Here is a 17,663-nt window from a genome sequence, read left to right as displayed (position 1 = left end):
AGGGGTGGAGAATAGTCTCATACAGCTCTCATACAAGCCCTTGCAGGACCACTCCCTTAAGCAATGAGCCCTAGAGATACCATCTAGGCCTCGGTTATGTTTGAGCTCCAGGCTCAGAAAAGCAGCAACGCCAGGCAGGGCAATGCCATGGCTGCATCAGGACCAGCTGGGAAGACTAATGACCCCCTGTCCTCATGCCAACCAATCATTAGAGACCACAACCCAAAAGAACACACCAGGAACGCTGATGAATATTCTATTGAGATCCTTCCCTGAGACCTCCAGATAAAAGCCCTCCACACAAAGGTCTCAGTGCAGCTCTCGCTCTCTGTCTAGAGCACACCCACGCCACCCCCCCTGCCCCCCGCCATCTCCTTCCACCAGGCACATTCTCTCTGCCTTTTTCCCCCCTAAACTCCAAAGGCCCTTTTCTTCCCTCTGCAACTCATTTTCTGAACTTATGCAGCCCCAGCTGGATCACCCTTTCTACCCCTGTGACTTTCTAAATAAACTTTCTCTTATGATTTGAGTTTCTTGGCTCTGAATTCCTTCTTTGCTGAAGTCAAGTACTGAGGTTGCTGAACCAAGGTCCAGTAACATTCTGGTGGCGTATCACTGCTAACAACGCCTGCAGATGTAACTGGATAAACCTACTCTCCACATTGAAACTGAAGATCTACAGGTGACATTCGTAGTTAGTTACTTCGGAAGGAACCGGTGCTGAGTAGCAACCTGAATACCTGGAAGCCAATTACAAAGCTAGGGGGCCTAGAGAGCCACTGATATTTCCCCAGAGGTGGCATAGCCACATTGTAGTTTTAAAAAAAAATGAATCTGCTATACTCAGTTATTTTTAGGTTCTATGAGGTCAGTCTCCATCTGTTAAATAAGAATTTTAACTTCCGCAGCTGAAAATCTTTTCTTTTTAAAGGGTTTATTGAGCCATTGCTAGCGAAACAAAACGAAACAAAACAAAAAGGAGACTGGTCTCGAGGCATGGAGTCTAAAACCCCAGCAGCATGGCTGGGTAGACAACAAGTCAATGGCCCCAGATGTTTGCAAGTGTTTTTTTGTGCATCAAGTAGAGGGGAGAAAGATGTAAAGGCTTCTAAAAGGATTTACATTAGCTCTAGACAAAGAGGATGGGCCAGTTCTGGGACAAGGAAAGCAGAGTCCACAAGGAAGAGAAGCTCGTGCCCCTGTGGATCAGCTGTGGGCAATCGTTTGGGAAGTTCGTGTGCTCCTGGTTCTGTAGTGCCTGGTTGTTTATTTATTTATTTTAGACAGAGGAGAAGGGAGGGAGAAAGAGAGGGAGAGAAACATCCATGTGTGGTTGCCTCTTGTGTACCCCTACTGGGGACCTGGCCCACAATTGAGGCATGTGCCCTGACTGGGAATCGAACCAGTGACCCTTTGGTTCCCAAGCCAGCACTCAGTCCATTGAGCCACACCAGCCTGCGCTGTTCTCCCTCTCCATCCCTCTCTCCCTCCCTCTCCCTCTCCCCCCTGCCCCGTCTTTTTTGGATAATCATAGAAATAGCTGCCTGGAAATTATTCTTAAACTCCAACAGATACACAGGAATGTGAGCAGTCTTTTGTCAGAGCTTGTCTACAGCTACTAACAAGCTAACTATTCGCTTTCTCTCTTCGGCTGCTCTCATTTTAATTGAGAACATTTCAGAATTTTTTTCTTGTCACATCTAGCCAATGTCCTCAGAACCCACCTCCAACGCACAAATCTTTCTGAATGGTCAAGCACAAAGAGGGTGTAAGACAAACCAGCAACTGAGAAGCCAAAGTTCGAAAGCAGAAGTCACCGTGAAAATAGATGCTTCTTTGGAATTCCACAAATCTTCGGGAAAGTTTGGGGCTTACATGGAATATTGAATGGGAACTGAAGCAATTTTACTGAGATAGCAAGAGGGAGATTTGAAAAATGGGCCCTTTAGCAGCCTGACAATTTGTGAAAAGGCCTGGAGCAGAGGTTATATAAGTATTTTGCTGAGACTTTCAAAAATAAAACCAAGGAGACTGAAAGCATAACATACAATAAGATTGAAGCAAAAAAAAATGTTTAGAAACTTAAAAAGAAATATAGTTTGCATAGAAAGATCTCTAAAAAGGATTGGATTCAGCACAACAAGACAGTCACAGGTTTGCCTGAGTACAAAGGTATAAGAAAAAATAAAGGGGGAGGTAGTGGTTCAGTCCAATAAAGCAGAATTAATTTTGATGCTGAAGCCTGAAAGACATTTTATTTAGAAAGATTTTTATTATGGCAATACATTTAATGTAATATCTTTGAGGGTCACCTTAACTCCTATTTCCTGAAACCTTGAACCTCTCCAAGCATTGCATTGTAATCTATGCCGCTTTTCAGGAATAAATCTAAATTTCCATTTCCGTAAACTGGGACTAATAATAGTGTTTGCCACAGAGGAATGTCATGAGGATTAAGGGCTTTAATGCATGTAAAACCCTTAATACAGTGCCTGAGCGATTAAGTGCTAAAGAAAGGAACACAGTCTCTGTTATACTGACACAAAAAAAAGATCCTCTGTTGTTGCTATTTTTGCTAACATCAGTGGTGATCTCATTTGCTAGTAAGTCACCTCAGAAATTTACATTAGGATGCTCATTATCTGTGGGTGGCAAAGAGTTAAATTAAAGGACCAGGCGAAGCTTTGCCTGGAGCAATAAATGGAAATCACCTCTCTCTCTTTCCCTCCTGCTTTCTACAGGCTTCTACAGAGATCAGATCTCCATATTATATTTTGGGGAACTAGAATGTCAGATCTGGAATCAAATTTAAAATGAATCCAGGGCAAGTCCAACACCTTAAAAATCAGGAAATCTGCCTGAGTGTCTGAGTGGCTGATCTAAAGTCAGTTAATAGGAGATTTGGGACCAAGACGAAAAAGAAAAACCTCCAATGTTATAAGTGAATTTCAATAACTATTCAACCAGGTAAGATAACATTACCGGGAATTCAAAGACACCCATAGCTTTGAGGAAATCTTGGTGCCTACAAATAAGGACGTAGCCTGCGGGTGTCTTAACTTCTTGACACACAAAAATTCTTATCCCCATACCTCTAAGCTATAAAGAACAGGAAATTCTCTCCACAAAATCCACCTGTCCAATAGTTTCTAAGTCCATGCCCTCTTGTCTCCCTCCTTTCTGTTTTCTCCCAGCCATCAGGCACACACTGACATCAGTACTTAAGTGACACTCCGGTGTATGTATTTAAATAATATTTTCATCTCAGTTTTCGGGATGCCGATTACTACAGCACGTTTGTTAAAATGAACTATTAGACTATGGACCCTGAGAAGAAAGATTCACTTGATGTGAACCCCAGGAAGGAATTCATCTGCTGAGATGGACTTCCTTTGGTCAACTGAGAGCCCAAATTTTATACATAATAAGAGCCTAGTGGCCATTTGTTGACCAGAACTTCTGGAGCACACCATATACTAGGAAGAATCTCAGATGGAACTCTCTGTTTTACCATCTGAGTCAAACACTGCAGGAAACCCTGGTTTCATCTTTCTACCAATGGATTGAGACCTGGCCCGTCCAATCAGAATGGCACAATTTGGAGTCCTCATTTACATAAAATGGACCTAACTGAGAACCTAGGTGGAAACTTTCACTATAAAAGATGGTTTCCCTTCGTCTCCATAAAACACAATTTCAGTGGCTACCTGAATCTGTCTCCTGGGCTGTAGCTCCTTTTTGCTCAGATGAATGCCCTTTATTTTTTATTTCAGTCTAAGCTTAATTTTGGTTTACAGAATACATTTCTGTCTTCAGTCTTACCCCACTAGCAATCAACTATATTATTCAAATCAGATGAGTTTTAAAGACTTTAAATAGTGATTTAACATTTAAAAATTCAATATCTTATTGGTTAATACGAATTTCAGTTGTATAAACGTTTTGATATTTTCACATAATTCACTTTCTTCTTGCATTCATGTTACTGATGTTAATTTTTATAAAGGGGAGTGACCTTTCATGCCATTTGGACTTGATTCACTTAGCAGAGGAGAAGTGACAAAGAGGCTGTCTAGAAGCCTTGTTTTTCTCACTTGACACCCAAGATGAATGGGGAGAATTTGTGGTATTAATATTCATAGATGCCATGTTGGATGGTTCTCCCTTTTCTCACTCTTCTTCCAGAGGTATTTAGTGCTATGGGCTGTGAAATGGGCTTGCCCCACGCCTGACATCGAAGGCTGAAAGGGCAATAATTCTTTGAATGGAACAAAGGACCCGATGAAGACATGGCATATGAATAAGCACATTTAAAAATATATTTAAACTTTGCATTGAACTGCTACATATAGGATGGCTTTACACTGACAATTGACTACTGAAAACGAGACCCAAGAATGTGAACTCGCTTACCAAATGTTCAGACAGACTTTGGAACACTGTTGCAGAAAAGCCCCTTCCCGAATATGTGGCAGATAACAAAGGTAACAATGGATGAGTCATCATATTTAGTAAGCAGTTATAAGGGGTTCAGAAATTGACATTAATTGCTTGGGAACAGGGAATCAGAGCCCAGCTAGTTACAATTTTCCATATATTTTAAGTTGAAAATATTGAGTGAGACAAAGTGAAAAGGTGAATCAACGAGGTAGATGCACACGCACATGTGCACATATACACAATCACACAACCAAACTCTTTTCAGATCTTTCCCCGTCTTAGTATCAGGAACCCAGATCAACATATATCAAGATAACCAACAAGTTACTAGTACGGAATCGTAATACAAGCACTTCGATCTAAAATTTCTCAGGACAGAAAGAATTTCTCTTGAAGTAGACAGTGTAGGGGTGGAACACTTTCCCCTTTTTTCCTGTCCAGGTCCTTTGGCTTGTGTAATAATTAAATTGGCATAAGACAGATTACCAGGTGAAAAAGAAATGTTATATGTACTCTACAGGAGGCCCAAAGACTTGGGATCCCCAGGTAATCAGGCAATGAAGGCTTATATGCTGCCCTGAACTAAAAAAACAGGATATGGGCATGGGGCTTTAAAGGAGAGGAGGGCAAATCACAGAAAGGTAAAAAGAGCAGACATTTGCCCTGGCTGGTGTGGCTCAGTGGATTGGGTGCCGTCCTGAAAACCAAAGGGTCGGTGGTTCGATACCCAGTCAGCGCACATGCCTGGGTTGTGGGCTGGGTCCCCAGTTGGAGGGCATGTGAGAGCAACTGATTGATGTATCTCTCACACCCTGATGTTTCTCTCCCTCTCCTTCTCCCTCCCTACCCCTCTCTCTAAAAATAAATAAAATCGTAAAAAAAAGAAGAGCTGACATTTGCTAATCAGATATTTGCCATATGGTGCAGGGAAGTCCTTTAGATAAAACTTATGTCTGGTAAGTAGCTCTCCTTCTGGGCCAGGATCCCTACCTAAATTCTTTCATGCATTTAAGGGAGAGGCAAAGAGCTTTTCCTGATCTCCTTGGTCTCAGTTGCTTTCAGGTCAAAATAATCCATATGCAATGTAGGTACATTTTGGAGTGATATATGCTATTCCCCCTCAAGAGTGTAGTATTTGCATTTTGCCTTCAACCAGCTCTATTTTGAGCAAATAAAACAGAACAAAGACTGCATCCTCACTGCATTGTCTGGGTAGCCTAATTACTGTGAAAAGGAAAAAGTCAATAACCATGAAAAAGCTGTTTGCTGTTCATTGAAACAATAGCTCAACATGTGTGATTGTGGTCAGATGTTTCAGGAATCTGGGACTCAGAATGAGTGTAGGACAACAGAGATAGCTTCTCTTACCTGCCTTAGTCTGGGAATGATACATCTGTTCCCCTTGTTTTGGTGAGAACTAAACACACGGCCCACACAGTTGCAGGGAGCTGGGAATTATAGCTGAGTTGTATTGTTACAGGGTGCAGCCAAGAGGGGGGACCCCAAATGGGCATTTGAAATGGGGTCCAGAACTTAAGGTGTCCTGGAGATTTTAGGATGTCCTCACCCCCACCCCCAGGTGTGGGTTGGGGGAAGGGACAAATGGAGCAGGGCCATTGAGAGCTGTTTTGCATAGCAACAGCCTTGTAGCTACCCTCTGGGGTGGTCATTTAACACATCTATAACCTTTGACTGTTTATATAGATATGTAAAATAGCTATGGCCATGCTCTGAACCAGGGGAATGGAAGTAACTTCCCCACCAAGAAGTAACTGAGGGGCAGGTCTCCTGGGTTACAGTGCCTGCGTGGGAGCTTGGAGATGATTGGCTCCATGACATGGGGCCACACCTGCCCAGACTCATGATGGCAGTCCAGTAAAGCTGGAAGGACATGAGTTCTAGCATGTGAGGCCGAGTGTGGGAGGAGTTGGAAATGGGGCTGTAGAGGAAGATTGGTGTGGGGATTTAAACCCAGAACAGCCTGGGAGGGAGAACCACATGGCTTTAGCAGAGAATTGCCACTCAGCTTTGGCAGAGTGGTGACCCCCACCCTCCCCAACCATGGCCCTAAGAGAAGCACGTGGTTTTGGCTGAATGGGGACTCCCGTGGCCCTGGGAGAGAGGACCACGCTGCTGGAGCAGTGGAGAGAGGACCACGTGCCTTTGCCAGAGTGGGACCCCCGGAGCTTTAGAAGGGGGAACCACCACCCGGTTTTAGCAGAGATCCCGGCGACACAGCTGAGGGTGCCAGGAACCGAGGGAGGCCTACCAGCCTAGTATGGATTACTGGGAAGAACCAGGGTCTGCCTGAGCCATAGACTTCTATTTCCTTTCCTGAGATACGGTACCCCAGACTGGGCAAAGGGGAAAGAAGGACTGTGTCTGTTTGTGGGTGTTTTAAGAAACTTTGGGATTTTGATGAAGACATTAGGTCACTATTTTAAGTTTGTATAGCATTAAATAAACATTTCCTTTCCTTTTCACAAATCTCTGGCATTGAGAGACATCTTTCCTATAGACGGCAGACATAACGGATCTGGGGGTTTCTTTCAGTAATAGTATATCGTCCCAGGCCCCCCTTGTTTGTTCTGTAACAGTATGACCAAGAAGACTGGAAGAACCAAGCACTGGTTAACATAGTCTCTTGTTATACTCACAAAGGAAATAGCAGAGTTCTGCAGTTCATTTTTTAACTTTGTCATGTAATGTTCATTAAAGTAGCAAGCATGTGGTATATTCAGAGAAATGTGACAATGAAAACAAAGCATTACAAAGCAAAAATATGGTTGTCAGACATGACAGTATTTCTCTCCTATATCACTTATACTGCAAGATAGGAAGGTCAGCTTTGGGAGTTACGTAATCTTACTCACATGGCAGTCATAAGGCTCATCAAAGTAGACACCTGAAGATTTGCAATGGAACTAAGTGGTTGGTCTTTAACTCAGTTTCCAAAAGTGGAAACAACGCATGAACTAGTGAAATGAACAAACAGATAAAAACTCATAGGCACGGACAACACTATGATGGTTACAAGAGGGAAAGGGTGTAAAGGGGTAGGAAAGGGTAGAGGGGGTTGAGTGTATGGTGACAGAAGGAAGGAGATTTGACTTGGGAGGGTGAATGCACAATGCAATATACAGATGATGTACTGTAGAAATGCACACTTGAAACCTGCATAATTTTATTAACAGATACCACCCTAATAAATTTAATACAAATTTTAAAAATATATGAAATAGTGTTTGGAAATACTGGCTCTGTTATGGGAGAAACTCCCAGAAACTTTGTTCTCGCCAATGCAATAAAGAATTAGAGATCCATGAGTCTATCAGCGTGTAAGCAGGGTTTACCGGTGATATGTTCTTATGGAAGAGAATGGGCCTAATTAATGCGGGGGTAGAGGGCCGAAAGGCACAAGTTCAGGGTGAGGCAGGGTAAGGGCAGTGAGGGTAAGGGCAGCCAAAGGTCAGGGTGGCAAGTGCAGGGGTGGTGAGGGCCGGGGTGGCCAGTGCATGTGTGGCCAGAGTCCAGGTTACCTGAGGTTAAGCAGCCTGGCCAAGTGGCCAGAGAGCTAAGAGCGCCAAGCCCACCAAAGCGTTTGTCCTGATGACTTACATAGTTGGCAGGAAGAGGGCTGAGGGGGTGAAGAAGTTACACGTTGATTGACAGGTAAAGGCATTGCCAGCTTTGGGAGGGTGTGGCCTGAGTACTCAGAGGTGTTAATGGGTTTCTTCCTTTGGGGACTATGGGTCCTTTCAGGCCTTTCAGGCCTTGGGATGAAAGCACAATTTCAAAGGCTTTCTTTCCCAGATAGTGGAGACAAAGGTAGAATTTCAAGGGCTTTCCTCCTTTCTGCCTTCATTTCCCCTTTGGCTGCTCATTCTACATTAGCAGCTCTACGGTCTAACAGATCCAGCCCCTACCCTCCAGCTGCCCTGCACTTATTGCACAGCATGCAGCACGCGTTTTCTCAGCTTTAGTCAGCCCATATTATTTCACACAAAATATCACAAGAATTTATTTCTGTTTTAATTGTTTGAGGGCTTCTCACTGCCCTGAAATACTTTCCTCTTCCTTTGTAACTGCACTATCTGCCAGTGGAGCCTCCTGAACATGTTTCATGTCTTAAATAATGCTGCTCCGGAACTAAAGTTGCAGTGTGGAGGGATGCTATGTCTTCCTGCTGCAGCGTTATCACACCATTGTCCTCTGAGCTGATAAGGTGCCTCCGCTTGGGGGAGATTGTTCCCATTTCCATGCTGTTATTTACTTTGCATCAGAGGCTCCGTGGAAGCTCAGGACTCTACCAAATGCCAACACACAGGATGAGAAACTAGTGGTACCATTCCCTGCTGCACTGTATGCATGCACTAGAAATGCCACCTAAGGGTCCCTTTACATCTTTTCATCTGCATATATTGACCACCAGCATATTCTTTTGTTTTGCAATATGAATATTTCTTTATTATTTATACATATGTGTATATATATATTATTGTTGTTCAAGTACAGTTGCCTCCATTTCTCCCCACTACCACTGCCCCCAACCCCAGCCATCTCCACCTCCCACCCTCAATCCTATCCCCCCTTGTTTTTGTCCATGTGTCCTTTATAATTGTGCCTTGACACTTACACCTTTCCCTGCCATTATCCCCTTCCACCTCCCCTCTAGTTACTGTCAGTTTGTTCTTACTTTCAATGTCTCTGGTTGCATTCTGCTTGCTTGCTTGTTTTGTTGTATAGGTTCCACTCATAGGTGAGATCATATGGTATTTGTCTTTCACCTCCTGGCTTATTTCACTCAGCATAATGCTTTCCAGTTCCATCCATGCTTTTGCAAAGGGTCGGAGCTCCTTCTTTCTTTCTGCTGTGTAGTATTCCATTGTGTAAATGTACCAGGGTGTTTTTTTTTCTCCACTCATTTACTGGTAGGCATTTAGGTTGCTTCCAGCACTTGGCTATTGTAAACTGTGCTGCTATGAACATTGGGGTGCATAGATTCTTTTGGATTGGTGTTTCAGGGTTCTTAGGGAATAGTCCCAGCAGAGGGTATTCAACAAAGGCCCATTGGCTTTCTGTTTGGAACCAGCTTGGGGAGTAGAAACAACAATCCAAAATTCTTGAATTCTTAGAAGGAGGATCATTGCTCATAACTGTCTCTCAAATTTTTCTGTGAACTCAGAAAATACATTCCACATTTTTGTAGACTGCACTCATCTAGTCTTTAACCTAATCCCCCAAATCCAAAGTTATACGTAGTCCTCAAAACAGGAAGCAGACATTTGAGGTAAAGCAATAACAATAACAATGCAATTGTTTGCCTGGCCCTTGCAGCAAATACAGTAGAACCTGGCATGGCACTCCCTGGATTCACACGGATATCTAATATACTCGACATGGTTATTTTGACATTGACAAAAGTGCTGAATGTTCTGACTAAGAGGAAACTCTCTCCTCTACTCTTTCTACTGCTGTGGGTTTGCTCATTGAAGCTTTGTCTACTTTCCCCTTTGATGAGGTAGAGGCCAAGTCATGGCAACATGGCATGGCTTTAAACATACCATATTAACAATGTAATCTCGAAAGGGTTCACCTTGGAGGTATCCTCTCAGCAAATAGTGGTACTCCACTCTGGCACCTGAAATTTAGCTTGCAAATCAACTTCAACATCTCTCTTTCTAACATACTCTGCATGGAAAATTCAATAATGTTTGTCTTGTAAATCCTTGGGGTAAAGAGCTGTTTCCTCACCCTCAAGGATCTCATCAATATATAGGAATTTATCTTATGTATCAGCAGTAATGTCAAGTCCACTAAAAGTCTCAAAGGCCTTTATATAGCCTTTGCTTTAAGGACTCCAAAAAGGCCTAAGAATATTGGCTGTGTGTGTTTCCTTTAATTTCAAGTTCATTTTAGATCTTAACACCAGGATGGTACATTAAGGTCAGGTCATGAAGAAGGTTGTCATTTTGAGGTTCTGGGGGAATTGCGTTTCAACATATGAATCAACACAGAACATAATCCCACCACATATAAGAATCATGTTGTTGACTTGTTTCTAATTATATGCTGGTAGTGTGAGTAGTCCCCCAAATACATATTTGATGTGTGCATTCTCCATTCTCTATTGGAAAAATTATGCTTTCACAGGTCGACTATTTCAAATCTCATGTTGCCATTTCTCTCAGATATATGCCAAATGAAATTTGATGTTGGTTGCCAGTTGAGTTCTCCGGGATGTAGTTGCTGAGATAGAGTTAAGAGTAAAAATATTTGTTGTAGAATCATGGATGAGGAAAGAAAAAAGAGGCAGTGCAATTAGACATGAGGAGCTACCTGAACATGATTGAGACCTGACAAAACTCCTAACAAGGTCAACGGAGAGCAACTGAGCAAACATTACTCAATAAGGAGATCCTCCCTGGGAGGTTGGCTGGATCCTTAGAACGCCACCATCCTCCATCACTGCTCAGTGGCCTTAGGAGTAGTCATAACCTTGACTCCCAAGTTAACATGGACCCTGATGAAGCTTATAGCCGGAGTATGTCAACTGACCACAAACCTTGGAGCTGGGTACCTGGGTAGCAAGTTCCTCCTTATGGAGGGATCTGATTGGTGTATTCCTGGGTCTGCCACAAAGTTTAAACCTCAAACATTTAACAGATACATGAAAAGGGAAGGAATATAAAGCACCTGGAATATGTAAGCAACAGTAATAACCAATATTTTTGACATCTTACTATGTAGCAGAACTATTAGCCCTTCAAAACAACATCTGCATTTCTCTATCTTCCTCAACATAATGAAGAGGAAAAACATAAATATTCAACATGAATCTTTTTATTGTCAACGATTTTAGTTCTCATATTGGGACACCAAAAAACATTAACTACAAACTGCATTGTTCAGAAAGGAATATCTCAGTTTTATAGGTGCAGATCCTGATTTAAAAATATTCAATTACTATGAGACTCATTTATTTAGAATAATATACTAGCATACAAATAGTACAATATTCCAAATAGAAATTAATGCATTCCTTTTAATAATCTCCCAAGCCAAATTTATTGATGGATATGCATGCTTAGATACATGCATAATTCTCAGCATTGGACTATAAACATTTATTTTTTGTATTTATTGATTATTAGGCTTTTACTGATTTTCAAATTAACTGAAAATAAAGCTTCCCAGGTTTTAAAGAGAGTAGCCTTTACAACTCAACATTTTTAACGTTTTCATTTTCAATCCAAATTATTTGATTTCTTAAGGAAATAGAGCACTTAGGTGAAAATGTATCCATGGACAAGGAATTATATCCATGTCCAGAAAGCTGAGAGCTATCTAGGAAATTGTTTGAATTGACTATCGACAGAGTGGGCACTGAACAGGATCCCATCTGTGATGCTGAATCACATTAAGCAGTTCAGTTTTGAAATTTCATACGTCTGTGTGGTGTCCTTAAAGGTTTCTCAAAATTAGCCCTGGTTGGTGTGGCTTAGTAGACTGAGCACTGGCTTGTGAACGAAAGGGTTGCTGGTTTGATTCCCAGTTGGAGCACATGCCTGGGTTGTGGGCCAGGTCCCCAGTTGGGGGTGTATGAGAGGCAACCACACACTGATGTTTCTCTGCCTCTCTCCCTCCCTTCCCCTCTCTAAAACTAAGTAAATAAAATCTTTTTAAAAAGTTTCTCAAAATTAAATAATTTATATCTAGATTCCAACTCAACAAACAAAATTAATTATGCTAAAATTTGTTAAGTGTGATTAGATAGTGAAAAATAAACAACAATAAGAAAAAGGTAGGTGTCTATAAAAATTTACATTTATATTCCACACTGGTTCCTGTTTCCAAAGGGCTTTATCTTAATTTCGCTTTTTTCCAAGTTACTGCCTTGGAGAAACTCATTTAAGCAATGAATAATTATTAAAGGAAATTCTTCACTTTGAGAATAACTGATTTTACCTGGTACAGAGTCTCCCTTTTATTTCTCGCTCTTTAAATTGTAGCTATGGTAAGCCTTGTCAATTAGAGAGCAGTACATCCAATGGTAACTTCAGCTATCTTTTTAATTAGTCTCCAGAGTGAAAATTTCCAGAATGTTCATATGCCTCTCCAAACACAACAAATTTTAAGCACAACTTTGATCCATATATATCAAAGTTGTGCTTAAAATTTTTTTTAACACATTAGTTCTATGCTAAGAAATTTTCTCAAAACACAAATTAAATATATTTTGCAGCCCTGATCTTTGGAAACAATATATTGCCTTAACTCTGCTAGATCCCTAAGGACCTTTATTTCTTTTAAAAAAATGTTATTTATCTATTATTTTTAGAGAGGGGGGAAAGGAAGGAGAAAGAGAGAGAAACATCAATGTGTGGTTGCCTCTCAAGCGCCCCCTACTGGGGACCTGGCCCGAAATCCAGGCATGTGCCCTGACTGGGAATTGAACCCTTTGCTTTGCAGGCTGGCACTCAGTCCACTGAGCCACTCCAGCCAGGGCCCTAAGAATCTTTAAACACAAAATATTTTTCAGCCCTTTTTACCTGCTCTTCATCTTATAGTCTAGGTAATATAGCTCAAATTAAAACTCTTCAATTATCTAGTCCTCCTACCTCCTCAAGAGCCCCTACCCCAACACAGTTATATCTTGCAATGGTCCCAAAGTCACCTGAAATATAGCAAAATCTCTACTTTCCTTAGCAAGGCATGAACAGCCTCTAAAGCCTGGTCCCTGTCTGTCTTTCCAGGCTTATCTCTCAACACTTCTTACAGTTTAAGCACTAGCAAAAGCAATGCTAACTCCTCTCTTCGAGTTTGCCATCTCTACTTCACTGTTCCTCATTATTTTCTAAGGACAAGTGTCCATTTCCTCTCTGTTGCATTCCGCGCATGCCTTTATAATCTCACTCCTCCCGATTTATTGTAATTATTGATCCCCACACAACGAGGCCTATGTTACAGACCTGTCTGCATCACAAATTTCAAGCTCTGACAATTCACTTATGTGATGTTTTCCTTCCAAATTCACAATAACAGCAGTAATATTTTGAAGAGTTCACGTATATATTTTTACTTATACACAGTCGAGTATACTGATATCAGAGTGTTCAGAATTTACAATAAGATCACAGGGAGTATGTCAAGCTGAGTTATTTTTTTCAAAGTTAAATATTTCCCTTTGTATTGATGTAATTGACATGTAACAATTGTGTCAGTTTGAGGCGGACAATGCATTAGTTGGGTATATATACATATTGCAGTCTGATTACTACAATAGCTCCTTTTTGAATTAGAAAATTTCTATAGAAAATACAGGAATATACTATAACATTCAAAAGGCACAAAATGGTAAGTTTCAAAAATGGTCTCTCTTCCTCAATTTTCCCTCAGTCAAGCAGTTCTTTGCAAAGACAACATTGCTACTAGGTACTCGTGTATTTCTAGATATTGCAAGCTTTTCCAAACAAAGATTATAGATATATTTTTTAAATATAATTTATATATGCATATAATTTCCTTTCCATGAGGCAACTTTCTACTAATATTGAGAGGGAGAGAGAGAGAACTAATGGAAAGGAAACGTAAAATCTACTACTTTCCCCCCCCATTAACCTCCTGCATGTGGTGGCATAGTGCGTACAATATGTTTACATCCTTTGTTTTTCTAATGTGGGGCTTTGCCTATTGGAGCTTTTTAGAATTCCTATTAAAGAGAGATTCTATTTCTTTCCTGTACTGGAAACCTAATATATCTTACCCTGTCAGGTGCTGAGCATGGAATAGGTTGTATTTGTGAGCACATTACCAGTGAATTCTGGATTCTTTGAAATTTTCCTCCAATGCTCTACATCCGCCTGTTGCATTGCTCTTATATTTTGCTTCCACCTAGCATAGCTGGCTTCTCATTTAATTTTCTTCCTGTTAGGCTTGTTTTTCTGTACTAAAGCTTCTCCCGATTTTGGCCATTCAGAGAAAAGACCATTAGAGCTAAATTTGTTTTTCCATTTATAAATTCATCCAATCCGCATTATAACTGTTTGATTCTGTAACTATTTGACTAATTATAGATTGGTGAGAACCACTACATCAGATAGTTTTGTTAAATGAATGACAACTCAAAGTGGATGGTTTAAAATCATCATGTATTATTAGAATGCCCTGGAGGACACCTGGTTTAGGTTAGGTCTGTGTCTACGCTCTAGGCGGCCAGTCAAGAAGCTTACCCTCGAAGCCCAGTTCCATGCATCTTGAATCCATGAACTTTGGGCAACCCTAGCTAATCCAACCCCACCCGATCTCCCTGAAGACTGTATCACATGAGGCCTCTAAGAAGCAGACAGAAAGAAGGTATCGAACACGCAAGAGGTTTATTGAGAGATTTGCTGCTCAAGGATAAAGGGGAACGGGAATAGGCAGGACTAGGTGGGAAGACACTTCAAACTGCAATGCAGCTCTGCCCCTTGTGAAAGGGGAAAAAGAAAGAGGGAACATTTGGTAGAAAGAGCTTCATTCAGACTGCAGTGCTGCTTTGAGAAAGTTTCGGCCAGCTGGCTGGGGAATCCCAGAACATAGAGGCGCATGTGAGGAGCTGCATGCTGGGTAGGAATTGTTTGGCTCCCACGAACTCACTTTGTTCAGAACCAGCCTGAGGATAATACGGCCTCCGCAAGAACACTGAGGTAGAGCCAGAAGGACATGTTAGCTGGAGGCTTTCAGCAAATTACTCTTCTTGCAAGTTCTCTTTTGAAGGAAAATTTGAGTGATATAACTTAATGGTAGCTACTAAGATTCTTCCCAGAAAATAAACATTAGAATGTCTTTCAATAAATAAAGTCTAGGTTAATGGATTCATTCTGTATTATAGAGTCTGAACTTGTACGTCTTGACTAATAAGACCGTAAGAGAAAAAGAAAAACAAAATTTCTCAGGGAGAAGGACACAACAGAATTGCTTACTATGTGCGCTTTTGATAACTTGGTAAGTTAAAAACAAACCCCACAGTAGCTAACAAAATACCAACGAACAACAGTGTTAGAACTACAAATTGGCCCTTACAAAATAGCCACGGGGATGTAAAGTACAGCACAGGGGATATGGTCAGTCACATTGTAATGACTGTGTGTGGTGTCCGCTGGGTACTGGGCTTATTGGGGGAACACTTCTTAAATGATATCAATGTCTAACAACTATGCTATACACCTGAAACAAATATAATATCAAATGTTAACTTAATTGAAAAATAAATGAGTCAAAGCCCTGGCTGGTGTAGCTCAGTGGACTGAGCTCGGGCTGCGAACCAAAGTGTTGCAGGTTTGATTCCCAGTCAGGGTACATGCCTGGGTTGCAGGCCATGACCCCCAGCAACCGCACATTGATGTTTCTCTCTCTCTCTCTCTCTATCTCCCTCCCTTCCCTCTCTAAAAATAAATAAATAAAATCTTAAAAAATAATAAATGAGTCAATACATTTGAAACAAAGATGAAGACATTAAAACAAATTGTGCTAACTCTACTCGGCCCGTGCTCTGTAAATGGAACACCAATGCCTGCAGGGCAGCATGCGTGTTTACAACATGGTTTATTGAATGGTTTAAGCCCACTATTAAGATGCTCTGCTTAGAAATGTCCTTTCAAAACATTACTGCTCGTTGACAATGCATTTGGTCACTTAAGAGCTCTGATGGAGATGTACAGCAAGACTAATGTTGTTTCCATGCCTGCTTACATAACGCCCATTCTGCAGCCCATGAATCAAGGGGTAATTTCAACTTTCAACTCTTTTTATTTCAGAAATACATTTCATAAGGCTATAGTTGCTACAGGTAGTGATTCCTCTGATGGATGTAGGCAACATAAATTGAAAACCTTATGAAAAGAACTCAACATTCCAGATGCTATTCAGAATATTCATGATTCACAGGAAGAAGTCCAACTAAAACCATTAACAGGAGTTTGGAAGAAGTTGATTCCAACCCTCATGGATGACTTGGAGGAGTTCAGGACTTCAGTGGAAGAAGTAACTGCAGATGTGGTGGAAATAGCAAGAGAACTAGAATTGGAAGTGGAGCCCGAAGATGTGACTGAATTACTACAATCTCATGACAAAACTTTAACAGATGAGTAGTCGTTTCTTACAGATGAGCGAAGAAAGTGGTTTCTCGAAATGGAGTCCACTCCTGGTGAAGATGCTATAAAGATTACTGAAATGAGCCCTGCCTGGTGTGGCTCAGTGGATTGAGCACCAGACCCTTTGTGATGCAAAGGGTTGCCGGTTCGAAGCCCAGTCAGGGCACATTGCCTGGGTTGTGGGCCAGGTCCCCAGCAGCGGGTGTGTGAGAGGCAACCACACATGATGTTTCTCTCCCTCTCTTTCTCGCTCCCTTTTCCTCTCTCTGAAATTAAATAAATAAAATCTTTAACACAAAAAAGATTACTGAAATGACAACAAAGGATTAGAATATTGCCTAAACTTAGTTGATAAAGCGGAGGCAGGGTTTGAGAGGATCATCTCCAATTTTGAAAGTTCTGTTGCGGGTAAAATGCTATCAAACAACACCACGTGCTACGGAGAAATCATTTGTGAAAGGAAGAGCTCATCGATATGACAGCCCCCATTGTTGTCTTATTTTTTAAAATTGCCACAGCCACCCCAACCTTCAATAGCCACCACCCTGAGCAGTCAACAGCCATCAACTTCAATGTAAGACCCTCCACCAGCAAAAAGAATATGCCTCACCAAAGGCTCAAGTGATGCTTAGCATTTTTTTTTCAGAAATAAGGTATTTTTAAATTAAGATATGTACATTGTTCTTTTAGACACAATGTCATTGCACAGTTAATAGATGACAGTATAGTGTAAACATAACCTCTGTATATACTGGGAATATACAGAGTTGTGTTACTCTCTTTATTGTGATATTCACTTTATTGCTGTGGTCTGCAGCTGAACCCACAGTATCTCTGAGGCATGCCTTGGGTTTGGTGAGGAGCTTTTAGATACAACACCAAAAGCATGGTCAATAGAATAAAACAATTGGCAAGTCGGACTTCACTGAAATGAAAATGTTCTACTCGGTGAAACACACTGTTAGCATAAAAAGACAAGCTACTGACTTGGAGGGAATCTTTTAAAATCGCATATCTGATTCAGGATGGGTATCCAGACTATAAAATGAACTCATAAAACTCAGCAACAAGCAAACAACCCAACTAAAA

The 17,663-nt window shown here is 41.2% G+C and overlaps 1 pseudogene; it reads left to right on the top strand.

Moving 5' to 3' along the window:
- The first annotated feature begins 10,956 nt into the window (after window positions 1–10,956).
- LOC123829900 lies at window positions 10,957–17,206 on the top strand (annotated as a pseudogene).
- Window positions 17,207–17,663: the final 457 nt, after the last annotated feature.

This window comes from Phyllostomus hastatus, unplaced genomic scaffold (genome assembly GCF_019186645.2).
Source record: "Phyllostomus hastatus isolate PE091 unplaced genomic scaffold, TTU_PhHast_1.1 phas_scaffold_12, whole genome shotgun sequence".
In the NCBI taxonomy this organism is placed as follows: Eukaryota; Metazoa; Chordata; class Mammalia; order Chiroptera; family Phyllostomidae; genus Phyllostomus; species Phyllostomus hastatus.
The sequence above is the reverse complement of the archived record's forward strand: the minus strand, read 5'-3'. Positions and strand labels throughout refer to the sequence as shown.